Source organism: Macrobrachium nipponense, chromosome 47 (assembly GCF_015104395.2).
Source record: "Macrobrachium nipponense isolate FS-2020 chromosome 47, ASM1510439v2, whole genome shotgun sequence".
In the NCBI taxonomy this organism is placed as follows: Eukaryota; Metazoa; Arthropoda; class Malacostraca; order Decapoda; family Palaemonidae; genus Macrobrachium; species Macrobrachium nipponense.
Genome location: NC_087222.1, coordinates 24,026,227 through 24,043,449, shown reverse-complemented (window position 1 = coordinate 24,043,449; position 17,223 = coordinate 24,026,227). Strand labels below are relative to the sequence as shown.

Below are 17,223 nucleotides of genomic sequence, written 5' to 3'. Positions count from 1 at the left end.
GAAATCACTAACGAATTTATGTTACTAAACGAAAATCATTGGACCGAACGAATGCTGATTGCGTACAGTAAAGTTTCGGGTGCGGAGTGGCCGAGCTAAAGGCATGCCAACACGTAAGTATAGAAGATGCATGATGGGAGGGATGCTGTCCAATTAGAGAGAAGGATCTCATGGCATGGCTAGCATCAGGAACCAATGGGAGAGCAGGAGGATGGTGGCGAGTCTACAATAACTAAGATGGCGGCGTGCGCGGCGAGTTTCAAAAATTGTTATGGGCGAATCTCAGACTTTCAGAAACCTTTCGTATCTTGAAAAACTTTTCGTATGTAGAGCAGTAAAATTTTTCGTGTTAGCTTTCGTATCTCAAGGTATTACTGTATATATATATATTATATAATAAATAATATATATATATATATAAATATATATATATATATATATATATATATAGATATATATATGATATCTATAATATATATATATATAATATATAGTATATATATATATATGATCCTGAAACACTTGAAGAGCTATGACCTCCAGGATATTGATGTGTCTGTCATTCTGGCTCCACACACCTGAAATCAGCAACTACTCCAGGTGTGCACCCTCCCTCGGTTCTATGAATCCAAGAACAAAAGCATCTCTAGTGTGTGTGTAGACACACTTCTATTACAAGGTTCCTGTCATCTAGCCACCGGGATAAGTCCTGTCTCACTTTCTCCGAGAGAGGGATGGGAAGGCATGGGGAGTCCCTTGCCAGAGACCAGAACTCCATCCTTCTCTGAAGGGAACTAAGGTGAAGCTGGTCATGAGGGACCAGCTTCTCCATGGACGACAAGTGACCAAGAACGACTTGCCACTGCTGAGCTGGTTGCTCATGTTGATTGAAACAGGAACAACTGTGCTGCCTCCCTGAACCTGCCAATACACGAGTCTGAGGGGAAGACTCTCACTGCTGCCATATCTATCAGCATGCCCTGGTACTGTATCCTCTGCTTGGGTATGAGATCAAACTTCTCAAAGTTTACCACAACTCTGTTTGTGGCAAAACTTGAAAGGTGATCCTTGTGCTGGAGCAACTGAGACCGAGAGCTCACCAGGACTAGCCAATTGTCAAGATACCTCATGGTGAACATTCAAGTGAATACCTGGGGAGTGGTTGAGAGCCCAAAACAGAGTACCCTGAACGGGAACACCGTCTCTATGAGGATAAAGTGGAAATACTTGCGAGAGGACCATGGATCGGTATTTGGAAACGTCCATCTTTCAGATTCACCGTAAGCATGAAGGTGGACTCACTGATGGTTGTGAGCATAGATTGTGTTGTTTCTATTGTGAAACGAGTCTGGTGAACGAATTGGTTCAGGGGAGAGAGGTCTATGACTGGTCTCCAACACCCTGTCACTTTCTCTGCAAGAAAGACGGGTGTAAAAGCCTGGGGACCAGTCTGTCATGCATCTCTTCAGGATTGCTTCCACCTCCCCCCCCCAAGTGCAAGGTCATTCCATGCACCAGGAATGTATGCCTGGAGATGGAATGGACTGCTTGGTGAGAGGTAGCAGAGACTTGAAGGGAAGTTGGTATCCAACCCGAAGGACATCCACTACCCAGGTCTCTGCTCTGTATCAGTCACACAATTTCCACGAGAGTACCCCTGCAGCTCAGGGGTGCCTGTGTCCTGTGGGAAAGAACCTTTGGGTCCTTCTAGAACATGGTCCTCCTGGGCTACTCTCCCAGCAGGAGGGATACCCTCAACAGAACCCCCAGGCCCCTTCTCGACCACTTGGGCACACGACCGGGTCGAACCAAGAACCAAACCCGGAATGTAAGCCTTCATGTGAGGGATGCGTTTGGTCATGACATTCAAATCACAATCCCTTCTAGAGGGGATAGGTGAGAGGGGCCGGGCACCTTTCTTAGACCTGCTGGAAGCCGAAGCCCTGACAGAAGAGGAAAACCATGAGCAATCACTCCAAGGGGCTAGGAGAGCAAACCCCCTCAAACAAACGTGGGCAGGGGCTGTCTCGAGGAGAGGGAATGGGTTCAGGTGATCATGCCCAGAATCTATCCCCCGGGTAAGTGGGCTCATTTGAGTGAATGTGGGCGTGGGCTGAACCGGGAAGAGCGATCGCACACTCCCGGGTGCGCACTTGGGCTGTACCCTTGATGTGCTCCAGTCTTTTTCAAGGCTCTGGCTTCTACATGCAAAGAAGACTGTGTGGGGGACCTCCCCGAAGCTTCTCCAATTGAGCGGAGTCATGGGCCCGCTACACCTGCGCTAGACCCTGACCGTGTACTTGGGCGAGCACTGGCAGGGGGTGAGGCAGCACCTTCATGCTTGGCACTCACTCACTCTCACATACTGGTGTTGTGGAGGTCTGTGGGACCCCACACAGTAGTAGAAGAGACTACACCAGCCCATGGACTGGTAGAGGTGATTAGGGGTTTTGAAAAAACCCAAGTACCTGGGGTGATGTGGGTCTCCTTGGAGGTCCGCCCACCTGGAGCTCCCAAGTCAAGTGAGGTGCGAACATCAGTTGCTCCCTCTACTGGAATGTCAGGGGAAACTCAGGCAGAGGTAGGCTCTACACTAGTCTGGGAACGTGACCTCCTGGAACTAGTAGCAGGGACAATGGCCCCCTTGGAGACCAGCGCACCTCTGCTTGTGAACTTTGGAAGAAGGAGGGGGGAGGCGGCAGCAGACGACGAATATGACACCTTTTGGCTCCTCTTCAACTTCTTTATCAGGGAGTGCAGAAAAGCATCACTCCATCCGAAGGATGGCAGTGGAAACGCAGACGCACAAAGGATGAGCGTGGTGTTTGTAGGAACCACTGCCATAGAAGTGGTTCTCCATCCAGTCGACACAGTCACTGTGGCAGTAATCACAATGACTGGTGCAGCAGTCACCAGAGGGCCTTGAGAGGCCCTCAGGTGGCTGAGCTAACTGTGTACCAAAGGCTCACCTGAGAGACCTAGAGAGAGCAAGTCTCTCACTCAAAGATCCTTGGTCTCTCCAACACCTGCAAAAGTCAGTAAGTAGGGGAAGCCCCTCTTCACTCAGAATGGGATTCCTCCCCCTCCAAACAAACAGAGACCACAAAGCAGAAATCCTCCACCCTCCCACCCCCAGGCAACTTTCGCCTGATGAAAAATGAAGACGACAAGGGGAAAATCACTCTTGTAGGAATGACAACAATGTGTGGGAGTTTTGCAGGAGATAGGAATGAACCAAAGGGATCAGTAACCATGAGAGTGATAAGGGACATGTTTCATCAGATGACACCTTAGAAGCCTTTTTCACGTACTTCTTCCTCTGCGAAAACCTCACCCATTGCACAGGGTACCAGTCACGACATTCATCGCAGACACTTTCTGGATTAAAATCATGCTCCCTGCTTTTCGTGCAAAGAATGAGGATCGACATCGATCAACGAGTGGTAATGGTTACAAGGCATGGAAGTAGTACCAGGGCACACATGCTTAGTACTTAGTACCAACCTTACACTCATCTGGCTTATCAGATGATTTGTGGGTCTGCATATTGCAAAAATACAAACACAAATGCAATCAACCTGGCATTTGCAGGGGATAAGTACCACAACCACCCCATGAATACCTAAATTCCATGAATGCTTGACACCCCTCTAAAAATGCTCATAACTGCCTATTTTGATAGTTCAAAGACCAAAAAACCTATAAAACAATTATACACAGCTATTTTAATAGTTTTATCACAAAAAATGTATTTAATTATGAAAATTATATGAAGATATTACAATTTTTAAAAATAAATTGTGTTTTCCAAACTATACAAACCTGAGGTCCTTTATATTAGCAATTACTTTCAGTGAAGCTGGAGACGGCCGATAAACTTTTTATCACATATCTCACGTATCGTGCGAGTTAAATATACGAGACCAAATAACAATGGGCTAACCTCTTTTCCTCCTCTTTATCTATTCCATTTTTTAGTTAGGCTAACCCCTTTTCCTCCATTTCTTAATCTATACCATCTTCTAGTTAAGTTTAAAAAAGTAAAAGAGAATGCCAAAAGTATCGGTAGTAATGATATACTTGTTTGGAAAACGCATACAGCCTGAAACAGCTGATTTGCTTTGAACAATCAATCCGATAACAACAGCCTTTTTGCTTGCATTTCAACCATTGTACGATAGTAAAAAATTACCATAGTTATGTTACAAATGACATTAAGGAGAATAGGACTGATATATTTTTACATTACAGGTAGTAGTCGACTTACTACCACTATTGGTTATGACCAACCAGTCACAAATCAATCAGGACGTAAGTCGGCCCACATTAATTTTCCATAAGAATATTATATAGGGTAGCTTAGCCTACACTACACAGCATACTTTATACATATATGGTATAGTAATTATCAATTACAGCTAATTCTCTCGGTTCAATGCACATTGGCTTATGATAATTCAGCACAAAGAGAAAATGAATAACATTTAACAAGCTAGCCTAGCGTATACAATGATGATATCGTGGTACATATATCGTATATCTACAAATACAATAGCCTAGCCTTCAGTATACTGTACACTACATTTACGATATAATTTAGTAATTTATTAATATAAGCCAATTTAGAGGTTCAATGCATTCTGACTATGACATATCAGTAGAAAAAAAATGGACACGAAACGGGAATCAGATTCGGACAGTATATTTACAAAATAAAAACAATGAATATGCATCATTTCTGTGATTCTTTTAAAAAGTTATACAATACAGTACCCAATAATATTGTATGTATTCTCATATTATATCATAAAATACTAATAAAACGGTCAGTGTTTTGGATTAGAAATCAGCTGATGGCAAATACGAGTTTATTTCTCCGTATTTAACTAAATTCGGAGCAAATTGCCTTTCTTCTAGTTAGTGTAAATATCTAGATACTTTACTTATATAAGATGGGTAATATGTCATTTTACTAAGTGTTTTTAAGTCGAAATATGAATTAAATACGTCTTGTGGACTAAGTATTTTTTATTAACAGATTGCGTTGTGGGCATGTTTATTGTTTGAAAATAATGCGTGATTCCGTTCGCTATTTTCACTTCATTTCATCATAGTACGAACCTTTACCGTTCTGTTACTTATCTTTTATCATCGTGAAAACAACAGTAAAATGTGTTCTTTCAAGACCTGAAGTTTTTATTAAAATGATTTTCACTCAATTTTATCTACGGTTGTGTTTGATGGCGTTAGTTTACTGGAATTATATCTTTGTTGCCAATGCACGATAATAGTACTACTATATGGATGAAACTCGCAAACTTCGGTATAGTACCTTCAAACTCAATCGTAAACAAAATGAGATGAATGTGTTTTAATCAAAAGTATTGGGCATGAAAAGAACACGTTTTACTGTTTTCACTCCAATAAAAGATAAATACGTAAAGCTCGTAGTATTCTGATGAGATAAAGTGAAAATATCGAACGGAATCTGTTCACTTTTGTTTACGCAATAAACATGCCCTCAGCGCCATCTACTAACAAAAAATAACTACATCTCGTTCACAAACGATACGTTTTTAAGTGATATTTCCACTTGAAAACACTTTGTATAACGTAAAATAACCTTGTCTCGTATAAATAGAGTATGAGTATCTTGAGATTCATTTGCACTAACTAGAAGCAAGAAAGTCGTTCTGACTTGAGTTCAACACAGCAAAACAACCTTACTCGCAATAATGTTTTGGTTTGAAAATCTGCCGAGGCAGATTTTCAAACCAAAACATGATTGCTATGTTTGTATTTTATAATACAAACAAATAGTAATATGAAAATACATATAATATTATTGGATGCAGTGAAGTAAAACATGACTTTTTAAAAGATCCATGGGAAAGATGCATATCCATTATGTTTGTATTTTATCATACGATACTAATATATGATTATTACATACTCGAATTCCATATCTCATGTAAGATGCGACCCCCTTAAATTCAGCTCCAAAATTAGGTCTTCAAAAGTCGCATGATAAGCGAGTATATATGGTACTTTTAAAAATTATCATTTGTTCCTACACAATATACAAACTATCGGTCCTTTACATTGGGATTCACTTGTTGGATGGAGGAATCCAAGTTAGTCTCTTTGAACTGACTGGAATTCACCACACCTGGATTGCTACTCCTGGTTGAAAGAGCAAGGACATACTGATCGGAGTATAGGAACTGCGAGATCAAATGTCAGACTTCTGAAATTCGAGGGATGGACCAAGCCATCAACTTTGTGAGCTCTCGGGCAGTGCACAGGTATCGTCATTACCAGTTGCAGAGTACATACTTCCTTCCGATCATCTCATGAAGCCAGAAAGACACATCCTTAGCCACTTCTTCTTTGGTTGAGTTACTGCTAATGAAAAGTCAACGACATCCAGGTTGTAGATGCTGAGCCTTTTTGGAAAGTACCGCAGCACCCTAATAGGTCAAAGAAGCAATTAATCTGGATCATCGACTACACAGTCTAAGGAAGAGGGGATCAAAAAGGACTTGAACCTGGCAACAGATGCTTATGGATTCGAAGCTTGCTACAACATCTGATGTGGCAGGATCACAAGCTAAAAAAACAAAAACTCAAAACACATGTACTTACCATATACTTGACACACTCAAGGCGAGGAGCTGCATTGTCCGCTGGATACGGCAGTCGTAACACAATACACAAACAACCAAACAAGGACAACAACCACACAACAATTCAATAACTATACAGCAAAAGACCACTGCACAAACAATCACTAACAACAACATAAAAAGATATTGTTATGATACAATAAAGTTTGTTCATACTTACCTGGCAGATATATATAATAGCTGTATTCTCCGAAGCCCGACAGAATTTCAAAACTCCCGGCACACGCAGTGGTCGGCGGCCAGGTGGTTAGCTACCCATTCCCGCCGCTGGGACGCGGGGGGTGTCAGGAACTATTCCCATCTTCTATTCAGATTTCTAATGCCACTGTCCCCGAGGGGAGGTTGGGCGGGTACTTGATTATATATATCTGCCAGGTAAGTATGAACAAACTTTATTGTATCATAACAATATCATTTTGTTCATGACACTTACCTGTCAGATATATATATATATAGCTGATTCCCACCACTGGAGGTGGGGAGGGACAGAATAAAAGGATTTTGGGAAACATTTCACATGCAGATGATAGACATCTTGGTTCCTTACCTGTTAGCATAGCTGACTTCGTGATTACTGTCACCCAAGTCTGCTTTTGCTTTACTAGTCTCTCCAGCAAGGACGTGACCTGTATAGCTGGTGAGTTCTACATGATCTGACAACGGGGCGTGACCACAATGTGTCTAGACCATATTGACCATACCATGAGGGCTAAGAAGTAAAATAAATATCACCACCTGACCAACCTAGCCAAAGTTAAGGTGTTTTAAGCTAACTAAGCTTAAGAGTTAAGAAGTCCGCCATTGGCGGCGACTCAACCAATAAAATAAGAGCTCTTCCTAACCATTTTCTACAGGATAGGATGAGTGGTACTTCTTGCCCCCAAGATTGTGTCTGCGGACACGTATGGCCTAGCGAGCAGCAGATCTCATATGACGTCTTCACATCTCTCAGGGAGTGTGAAGCGAAAACAGAGTTGCTTCGCTAAAACGCGGTACTCAGGATGTAACTGAGTGCCATGCTCTGTTGAAATGCTTCCAAGGCCGCGCCCTCACCTCGTGAGCATTTACTTTAAAAGGTTTTCAAATCTTGTTCAAACATGACGAATGAGCCTCTTAGAAAGACTCCTTAAAAATAACGCCAGGGCGTTCTTCGACATGGGCAAGTCTGGTCATTTTACGGAACACCGCAGATTGTCCGAATGACCTCGACTTTCTTTAGTTTATCAAGATAAAACTTGAGAGCCCCGACAGGGCACAGGACTCTCTGTGGCTCTTGCCCAATATTTGTGCCATCTCCTTGATCTCCAGGCCTTTGGGCCAAGGGTTAGACGGGTTTTCGTTCTTAGCAAGAACGGAAGGCTTAGAGGACACCGAATTATGTCCTCTAAAGCCAAAACCTCTGATGATGGCTAAAACCTCACTAACCCTCTTTGCCGTAGCTAGAGTGGTTAGAAAATTAGCCTTTCTGGTCACGTGTATTAAGTTACAGAAAGGAGGGGTTCGAAATGCTTTGACATCAAGAACTTCAGACTACGTCTAAGTTCCATGCCGGAAGCTTCGATCTAGACCATTTCAAGATTCCGCAGACCTCAAAGATCGTGAAGGGCTTTGTTGTTTGACAGATCCGAATCTCTGAGCCTAGAGGCCGTCAACAACATATTTCCGTTATTCTACAATCGTTGGGACTGTTAGCTTATCCCATACTTCAGACGGAAAGGAAGACGGTAAAGTAATTCACAGAGGTGGAGGTGTAAGATTAGTCATTCTTCCTGCACTATCTCCAGAATTGGCCCACTCCGATTGGTACACTGCAAAATATGCAGCAAAGCTTGCTTTGGCAATGAGGTCTGTAATTAATATTGAAGATCCTCTCACTTCTCGACAGTCTGAACGCATCCAGACTCAGAGCGGAGAGGTTTATAGGTACCTCTCGAAGTGAGGCTGTTAGAGTACACCGATTCTCTCGGGAAGGGTCCTTGGAAGTGCTCTCTGAAGGACGTGACCTCTGTGAATCCAGCCTCTGAAGGCCAACATGGGCGATCAGCGTCTTTCTCGCTCCCTCTGACGCCAGCGATTATCTTATCATATTTCCTAAGCTTTTGAATAGGAAAAAGAGACTAACCAACTATCCCCATTCCATACTATATGATGGCGTCTATTGCTACCGCTCTCGGATCGAGAATAAGGGAGCAACGTAGAGGAAGTTTCTTCTGTCTTCAATATTGCGAAGAAATCTACGACAAGGACGTCTCCAAAGTATCCACACTCTCGACATACTTCTAAGCGAGGATTACTCAGACGTCAGTAGTTGCTGCCGTCGATCGAGAAGATCCGCACGGACGTGCAATAGCGTAACGAACCTATTGAGGATCTTTACGTTCCGTGCCTATGTCGATAACCATCTCTCTCTTCTTGGGATATGAGAGAGCTGCGAAATTATCTGAGATGATTTGGACCAATCGACCAAAAACTCACTCTTCGAGGAACTGGAGAGCCAACCAAATTGCTTCCAATTCTCTTAGATTATGTGCCAGGACCTCTGTACCTCTGTCAGGATGCCTGGCACCCTCTCGGTATCACCTGAGTGATCGTCAACCCATTGAGAGATGTTTAGAATTATTTCTAGATCTTTGATGTTATTTCAGTTCTCCTGTAGGAAAAACTGTAGAGGTCTGAATTGCAGTCTATTCAGGGAAACATGCTTCTCCAGCGAGGAAATGGTCCCCAGCAGACTCATCCATTCCCTCACTAGCATGCTTCCTTCCCTAATAAGGCTGCGCTTTGCATAAGCAGGAGAGCATTATTATAGTGCTATGCCGCGGTAGACTCGTACAGAATTCTGACAGTGCGGTAAGCAGCGCTGAAACAGGTCTAGAGATATCTCTGTTGAAAATTTCTTAGCAAAAGGAAGTCGTGTTTATTCATGATTACTAGAAATCCCCTCAACCCAAGGCGAAAGTCATGATTGTAGGGTAGAGATACGGTTCGTCAATCAATCCCGCGGGAGAGAGAGACGTAAACGACCGAGCATAACAGCGAGCTACCTGATACTGAGTTGGTGACACTGTGACAGTTACAGGCAGCAGGCAGCAGCTTATGTTCACCTTCTCGCAGTCTTATGCCAAGTTGCCAGTATTCTATATTCATCTAAAGAATAGATTTTCCATTATTGAACAGAAACTCTCAAGTTGGCAATATTTAGCGAACAGAATTCGCTAAATACAGAAGCTGATTTTGTGTTGTCGTAACATTACGCTTAATTAACCAAATGTTAATCGGAAACTCCTGGAAAGTTGCTGGAGTACCGATTAAAATATACTGCGTCATCCACAATGACAGCAACCTCGTCGTCTCGCACTATTCTGCCTGAGTTACCAGCTACTCTCTTCTACGAAGGAATAGGTTTGTTACTATTATCGATCAGAAGGAAATTCTCAAGCAGGCATATTTAAGCGAAACATAATTCGCCAGATGCAGACGCCGAGTTAGTGTTGCTGCCACAATACCTTTCAGCGTTGTCCTTACAGCGAAACTCCTTGAAGTTTGCAGGAAGGACCGATCAAATACACCTACAATAACCGTCTCTTCGGTGCCATCCGTAGAGGTAACCATGATATGCGTATATGACTTGAACCCTACATTAGTAATATGACGCAAAGATAAAATACGTAAGTATTGTAGTCACTTGAACATCTAATTCTCTACTACATTCTTTCCTCGACGAGGAAGAGAGAGAGAATGGAAATCGACTGTCTTCGTTCTCTTTGCCAAGAGAACGAATTAACATTATTCGAATGGCGATCAAGTGAGAACCGAGGATCGAAAAGGACAGTTCAAGTTTCTTATGATATTGGCATAAGACTTCACGGACGTAGTCTACAAGTCTTTTCCTGGATGAGCCTCCGACTAATGAATGAGAGCTCTTTCGAATTTTGTTAATGAGAGCTTATCCGCTTAAGCGATAAAATGTTATTAAGATCTTTGTCAATGAGAACTAACCCATTTACATGACAGAAAGTAATCCAGGAATTCGAGGCATATAGTTTTCCTGATTCCCGCAGAAATCGAGGAAGGGGCAGGATTCCTAATCAGAGACTGGGCTTACGACATGCAGGACCTTAATGTTCCCCTTCGGCAGCGCAGTCCCAAAGCAGACGAGGCATTTTATGACACCGAAATCTGCTTACAGTTTTTCTGGAATTCATCAAGTCATGGATTCTATTGAACGCTCCCTTCGTAGAAAGCAAAGTAGACATCTTGACGAGACCAAACTCCTTCCTCTTCTTCGAAGACGCCTCTTGAAGACCGTACTTGCAGGAATCCTGGCGAATGTCTTGATGCGTAGGAACGCCTAACGTTCTGAAGAAAACGTCCTGGTAAGTGCTCTGCTGAGCGACATGACGTGTACGATGCCGAACGTCTTCAAAAGCGTCCTCGCTAGCGTCCTCGCTAGCGTCCTGGCGAGCGTCCAGATGTGTAAGACATCAAGCGTCTTCAAAAAGCTTATCAATGTTTATGACGTCGAGCGTCTTCCAGAGCGTCCTGATGACGTCTCAATGCGTAGGACGTCGAGCATCTGCAAAAGCTTCCTCACGTCTCAATGCGTAGGACGTTGAGCATCTTCAGAGACGTCCTCGCGAGAGTCTTACCAAGCGTATTGGTGCATAGAACACCAAGGGTTTGAACGGCATCTCAGAGAGGATCTTGTCGAGCGCCTGATGCATAAGACTTGACCATACCGTAGACTTAAAGTGAATTCTCTACTACATTCATCTTCTCACTAAGCATGTACTCTAATAAGCCATGCTTTCGTAAGCATGAGAGCATTATATCAATATATAGTGTTCTGCTGACGTTAGATTCCTTTAATAATGTTACCTACGGTAATCAGCATTGAAAGGCTGTAATATCTTTCTTATTGTAAGCTTCTTAGCAAAAGGCAGACAATATTTTTATTATGTTTGCTTAAACTATCCCCTCAATCCGAGGCTAAGACCGCGATTGTAGGGGATAGATACGGTTAGTCATTCCATCCCGCAGGACCGACCTTCTATGACTGAGAAATAGATGGTTAATGCGTTGGTCTCAATTGCGATAGCAGCCTCCGTTAGCTGTCTGGTCCTTACTCTTCCAGAGTTGCCAGCTACTCCATTCAATAAAAAAGGAATCTTATAAAATTATTATCGAACTTGAGGAGAATTCTTATTAATGTATATTTAAGCAAAACAAGACTTCGATAAATCTAGAAGCTAATTAGGTATTGTCATAACAATCCCTTTAAGCGTAGTCCTTCCTAGGAAAGTCCCTGTAAGGATACTGGTAATAGAGTTGCACAGCAAAGAAGTAACTACGGTATGTGCTTATGATTTGACCGTATCGTATTACATACAGCAGATACTCTACTACCTTCTTTCCCTGCCAGCAGATAGAGAAAGGAAAAAACTTTTACTATCTTCATTCTTTTCGTTTAATAGAACGATAGAAAGAGTATATATATCTCCTTAAGGAAGGAAGTTAATCCAGGAACTCTTTAAATCTTCGTAATTTCCTCATAAATCGCGGAAGAGACAGAATTCCTGTTCATCTCTAGGGTTTTACGGAAGGAAGTAGATATTTCCTATCCGCCATCATACCCAAACGTCGATAAGATTCTTATTAAGAAACCAAGGTTTCTCCCCCGAACGTCTTGGTAAAAACTTCGACATGACTGTTAGCTTATCAAATACGAGGCGTACCCGAAAGCGTCCTCAAAAGCGTCCTGTCTTCAAGGGGAGCGCCACTCATGAAGCGTGCTAGTCCATAAGCCAATGTACGGTGATCGTCGTCCGGACGAGTATTATGGACGTTCGCAACTCCTGACAAAGACGGCGGCCGCCTGTGCGACATCTTGCGTCTCTGTCACGCTCATCGACACTTCCAGAGAAAACGCACTCAAAAGGACGCCTGTGTGTTCTTGTGTGCGAAGATGTAGGAAAGCGACGAGCAAGGAAAAGGAGAAGAAGACTGCCTGACTTGACAGACAGACAGCCTCAAATCCTTCCTTCAGTAAATGTGTTTTGCCTTCTTTTGGCGAAAACAAGGCCAACCGAGAAGGGCTGATCCTGTGAGAAGACGAGGTACGCCTTCTTCCTTTTCACAGTAACAATGATAAGGCGATCTGGGCGCTTAACAGCGTTCTTCCTATTTCCTTCTTCTTTCTCCCATGTGTTGGAAAGTCGTCAAATTGTTAAGGCGGGCGATTTACAATCGCATGACAATAGAGAGAGGAGGATGTGAAGCGTCCTCCTCAATAAGCTTCTATTTAAAGGGCGCGAGTCCTTCCGAGAGCTCCAACCCCTGTACGGGGAGGACGCCTCGGAGACGAGAAGCAATCCTTCAGGATTCGTGCACGTGCCCCCCCCACGATCTTTGGCACCTGAGAAGCGTCTTCAGGTCCTGCCGCAAGGGACAGCCAGATCGTTGGGGGTTCCTCGTAACCCTCCTTCGGCTTTCGACATGCCCTCTCCCTGTGGTCCTGGGAGTCCGACAGAGGTCTAGACCTAGAGGCATTATAAGGACGATCTGACGCCCCCTCCACAACACTAGGGGCAACTAAATCAACATCACTACACTCACAGCACTGATTGGAGAGCGAGCACTTTAGATTCCATTATTCTGATGTAATCCACCATAACAGAAAGGGCATTACCTCTCACAGACACTTCCTCTAGGCCGTAGGCCATACCACAAGGTTAGGCAAAATAAAGTTACTCTGTTTACTGATCTTGGATGGAAAACCTCCTGATTATATTACGCTCTAATTTGCGTACATACGAATCATAACATCTTCTTTCGGAATCAGTCAATTATTACACTAATTACATTGATGACACGTCGTGCATATAAGTGAGAATATATCGAAAGTTTCGTTATTCTCACCTAACCCTTGCAGACAACAAAGTCTGAAACTAGTCTAACTAGAATCAGACTTCTTATGTCAAGAAATTCAAAATTAAATCAATTTATGATAGCGTATGCCTAGCCGCAAATCTAAGTTAATAAACCAAAAAGAAAACGACCAAGATACTTAAGCGGCAATGAAGTTCCAAAATCCTAGACGGAGGTAATGAAAAACAGGTGGACATTACCGGCGACAGAAGAAAATCTGAATAGAAGATGGGAATAGTTCCTGACACCCGCCTCCCAGCGGCGGGAATGGGTACTAACCACCTGGCGACCACTGCGTGTGCCGGGAGTTTTGAAATTCTGTCGGGCTTCGGAGAATACAGCTATATATATATATCTGACAGGTAAGTGTCATGAACAAAAAACAATAACATGGACTAGTCAATACACACCTAACACATCATTAACCACAATAATTCACCAAAAACAACACTCAACTACTCACAACTCCAACAACTCATCTACAACACAACAGGACTCACAAGCACAACAAATTCAACAACACAGACACAACAACCTTCAACCATACAATATCAACAATAATTCAAACAACTTCAAAAATACAAAAGACAACTGACCATCAATAATATTCAAGACTGCTGCAAAAACTGACTCTCCACCACAGGCTCTGATCACAGATTGACTCTGACACGGCAACCGCACCAGTAGACAACCCAGAACTCACCAACAAGTAATCCAACTGCTAACTCTTTGTTTCGGACACACACACACCACATGATCTTAACAGCAATACCAACCACAAAGTTTCTCTTTCTCTCTCTCTCTCCTCTCTCTCTCTCTCTCTCTCTCTCTCTCTCTCTCTCTCTCTCACACACACACACAACCCTCGAAGATGTTGTCAAATGGAACAAACAGATCGTTCCTCCTTACTGAGACGGAGTCGCAAGGCATTGATTCCCATCACTTGATTGCTCGCATCAAAGGAGGTCGTGAATATGTTTGTCCTCTTCGCCACAGTCAGAGTGACACGAGAGATGGTCTTAAGAGTCAGGTCTCTGTCTGACAATTCTCACAATGGCACATGCAAAACAGAAGACAGGAACCCTAAATGACAGTCACATGTCTCCAGCGACCTGAGGTCCCTGGGATGGCAAGACTGATTGAAGCTTCGTGCCAGTAGCTAAATCTCGACTGTGGAGATAAATCACAATTTTTAAAATTAAATTGTATTCCTTCCATCTATACAAACCTAAGGAATTATTTATGGCGAAGCTAGAACATGGCCGTTCAAATCTTAAACAAGGTGGGTTAGGCAGTAACTACCGTCAGGTAGGCAGGGAGACCCGCCTGCTCGGATGGTAAATATTTCCAATTTGCATTTCGGTTCATGTTTCAGATGAGGGTGGGGGTGGCATGAGGTGGGCATTAGTGTAAAGGACCTCAGGTTTGTATGGTTAGCAAAAGAGAATTTACCCCTTTACAATGGGAAGACTCACTTATTGGAGGGAAGAATCTAATTGAGTCTCTAGAACTGACTGGAGTTCAGCATACTGGGCTGCTACTCCTGATCAAAAGAACAAGGAGAGTGCCCTGTCACTGACAAATTGATTGGAGTACAAGAACTGCAAGTTCAAGAGTCAGACTTCTGGGCCTTTTAAAAATGAGCGAGGAATCGTAACTCGTACAAAAAATCTGGGAAGAATATTAACGGTCGGAGGCATTAAGGGGAGCCCAACGGTTCTGTGTTGTCGTCCTCACTCGTCTTTCCTGGCGTTTCCTATCACGTCTTGTTTGCCTTGAGGTTGTGGTGCTCTGAGGCATCAACGGTGCTGATCTTTGCTGGACTTGATGATCTGTAGTTACCACAATGTTATCCCTTGGAGTCCCAAAGGCTCCTGAATGGGGCATTTGTTGTTTTTTTACTATGTTCTTAACTTCCTCCTCATCTTTTCAATTTCCTCTTCTGTGAAATGCTTTGGGTGAGGAAATTGGATTTTTGGGTGGTCAGCTTTGCTCTTGGTATGCCAATTTTATTTGGGCAGTGGTGATGGAATATTCTATGCCGTTCTTTGCCTCTTTCTCTTTGTCTTGTGAACCTTTCTTTGGCATACTCCATTGCCCATATCAATACACATTCTTCTTCTCTGTTCCAAATACTTCTATATTCCTGTTGTTCACCTGCTCTTTTTTTTCATAGTCACCCTTTGCTTTCACTTTGTCCTCTTTTTTATCTTTTCTATTTTTTCTCTGGAGATATTTAGGAATCGTGAGACTACTGATGTTAAAAGTCTCGTTGGTGGCTGCAACCTTTTCAACTGGTAAATCCGCTTCCTTATTTTTTCCCCGAATACTAGATTCTTACATCTGCCCCACCCTTCATACCTTGAGTAGGTGAAGCAGAAGAGGAGGACTTTCTTCTCAAGGGACCATTTACCACAGTGTGATGTATTGAAATGTTACTGTTCCTGATACTGAGAAACAATACTTTTGTAATTATCTGCTGTGTACCATGTGTTTGTTTGTAAGCCAGAAGAATAGCATAAACCTTGAAAGAGGGATGCCTAATTGAGTCTCCTCCATGCATGCAGCTACATACCACAAAACATTACATATAATTGTTGGCGACGAGGATTGAGGATGGTTACGAAGATGAACTGATGGGAATCGGTCGTCTTTTATAGCTACAAGAGGTATCTACAGTGAGTAATTTCACGATGTCGTCTGGAATAGGTCTGCCGGTGTTCCACGAGGGAGAAGAGGATTTTACAAGTTTCTATGAGCGGTTGGAGTGCTATTTTGCAGTAAAGATGTTGAGGGATCCAAGAAAGTTCATACACTTATAGTTGGTATGCAAGCCTAGGCAGTATCAAGTTCTTAAGGATTTGGTTGCGCCTGCTACCCTTGTGTAAGTAAAACTTTTGATGTTTTAACAGCATTGCTAAGAAGTATTATTGTGGTACTACGAATCCAAGGGTTTGAGCGTACTAAGTTTCGGCAAGTGATGAGACGAGAAGTTTGAGACTCTTCAGGCTTTGTCAGTACGTCTTAAGCATGAGGTAGACATTGTGAGTTTGGTAATTTCATTAAACCAGATGTTAGTTTGACCAGTTGATTGCTGGAGTTCATTCAAAGTGTAAAGCAAATAAGCTTTTGGAGTGCAAAGATTTAACTTTTTGATAAAAGTGTTACAAATTGCGGAAGCTACTGAAGTTAATGAAACAAACGCCGCTTTTTATGCAAGATCAGCAAACGGGAGCCAAAGTGCAGTACATAAGACGCTTCATGTAGTCAAAATCTACAGTAGACAGTCTGTTCAGAAGAAGGATGATGTGAAACCAGTGAATAAAGCATTCAACAATAGTAGATGTTATAGGTGTACTAGTTCTACCCTTTAGCTAATGTGTGCAAATTTTGCGATAGTGGAGTGTCAGAAAGTGTCATAGAATGGGACATATTGCTGCTGCATGTCGGCAAGGTTAAAGTGCCGAAATCTCAACATCAAGTGGATGTAGGCTTGAATCAAACGGTAATAAATGTTGCGAATGAATAAAGTCCTTCGAAGCCAGATGTACCAGTAATTACAGAGGCTTAACCTTAGTGTTGAATCTGCTGGGCATAATTTTAATGGAAA

At 42.8% G+C, this 17,223-nt stretch overlaps 1 protein-coding gene across 1 annotated transcript in view; it reads left to right on the top strand.

Annotated features, from left to right (window-relative positions):
- Positions 1 to 17,223, top strand: part of LOC135204766 (gastrula zinc finger protein XlCGF57.1-like) — a 236,252-nt gene that overhangs the window by 64,479 nt on the left and 154,550 nt on the right. The window lies entirely within an intron of this gene.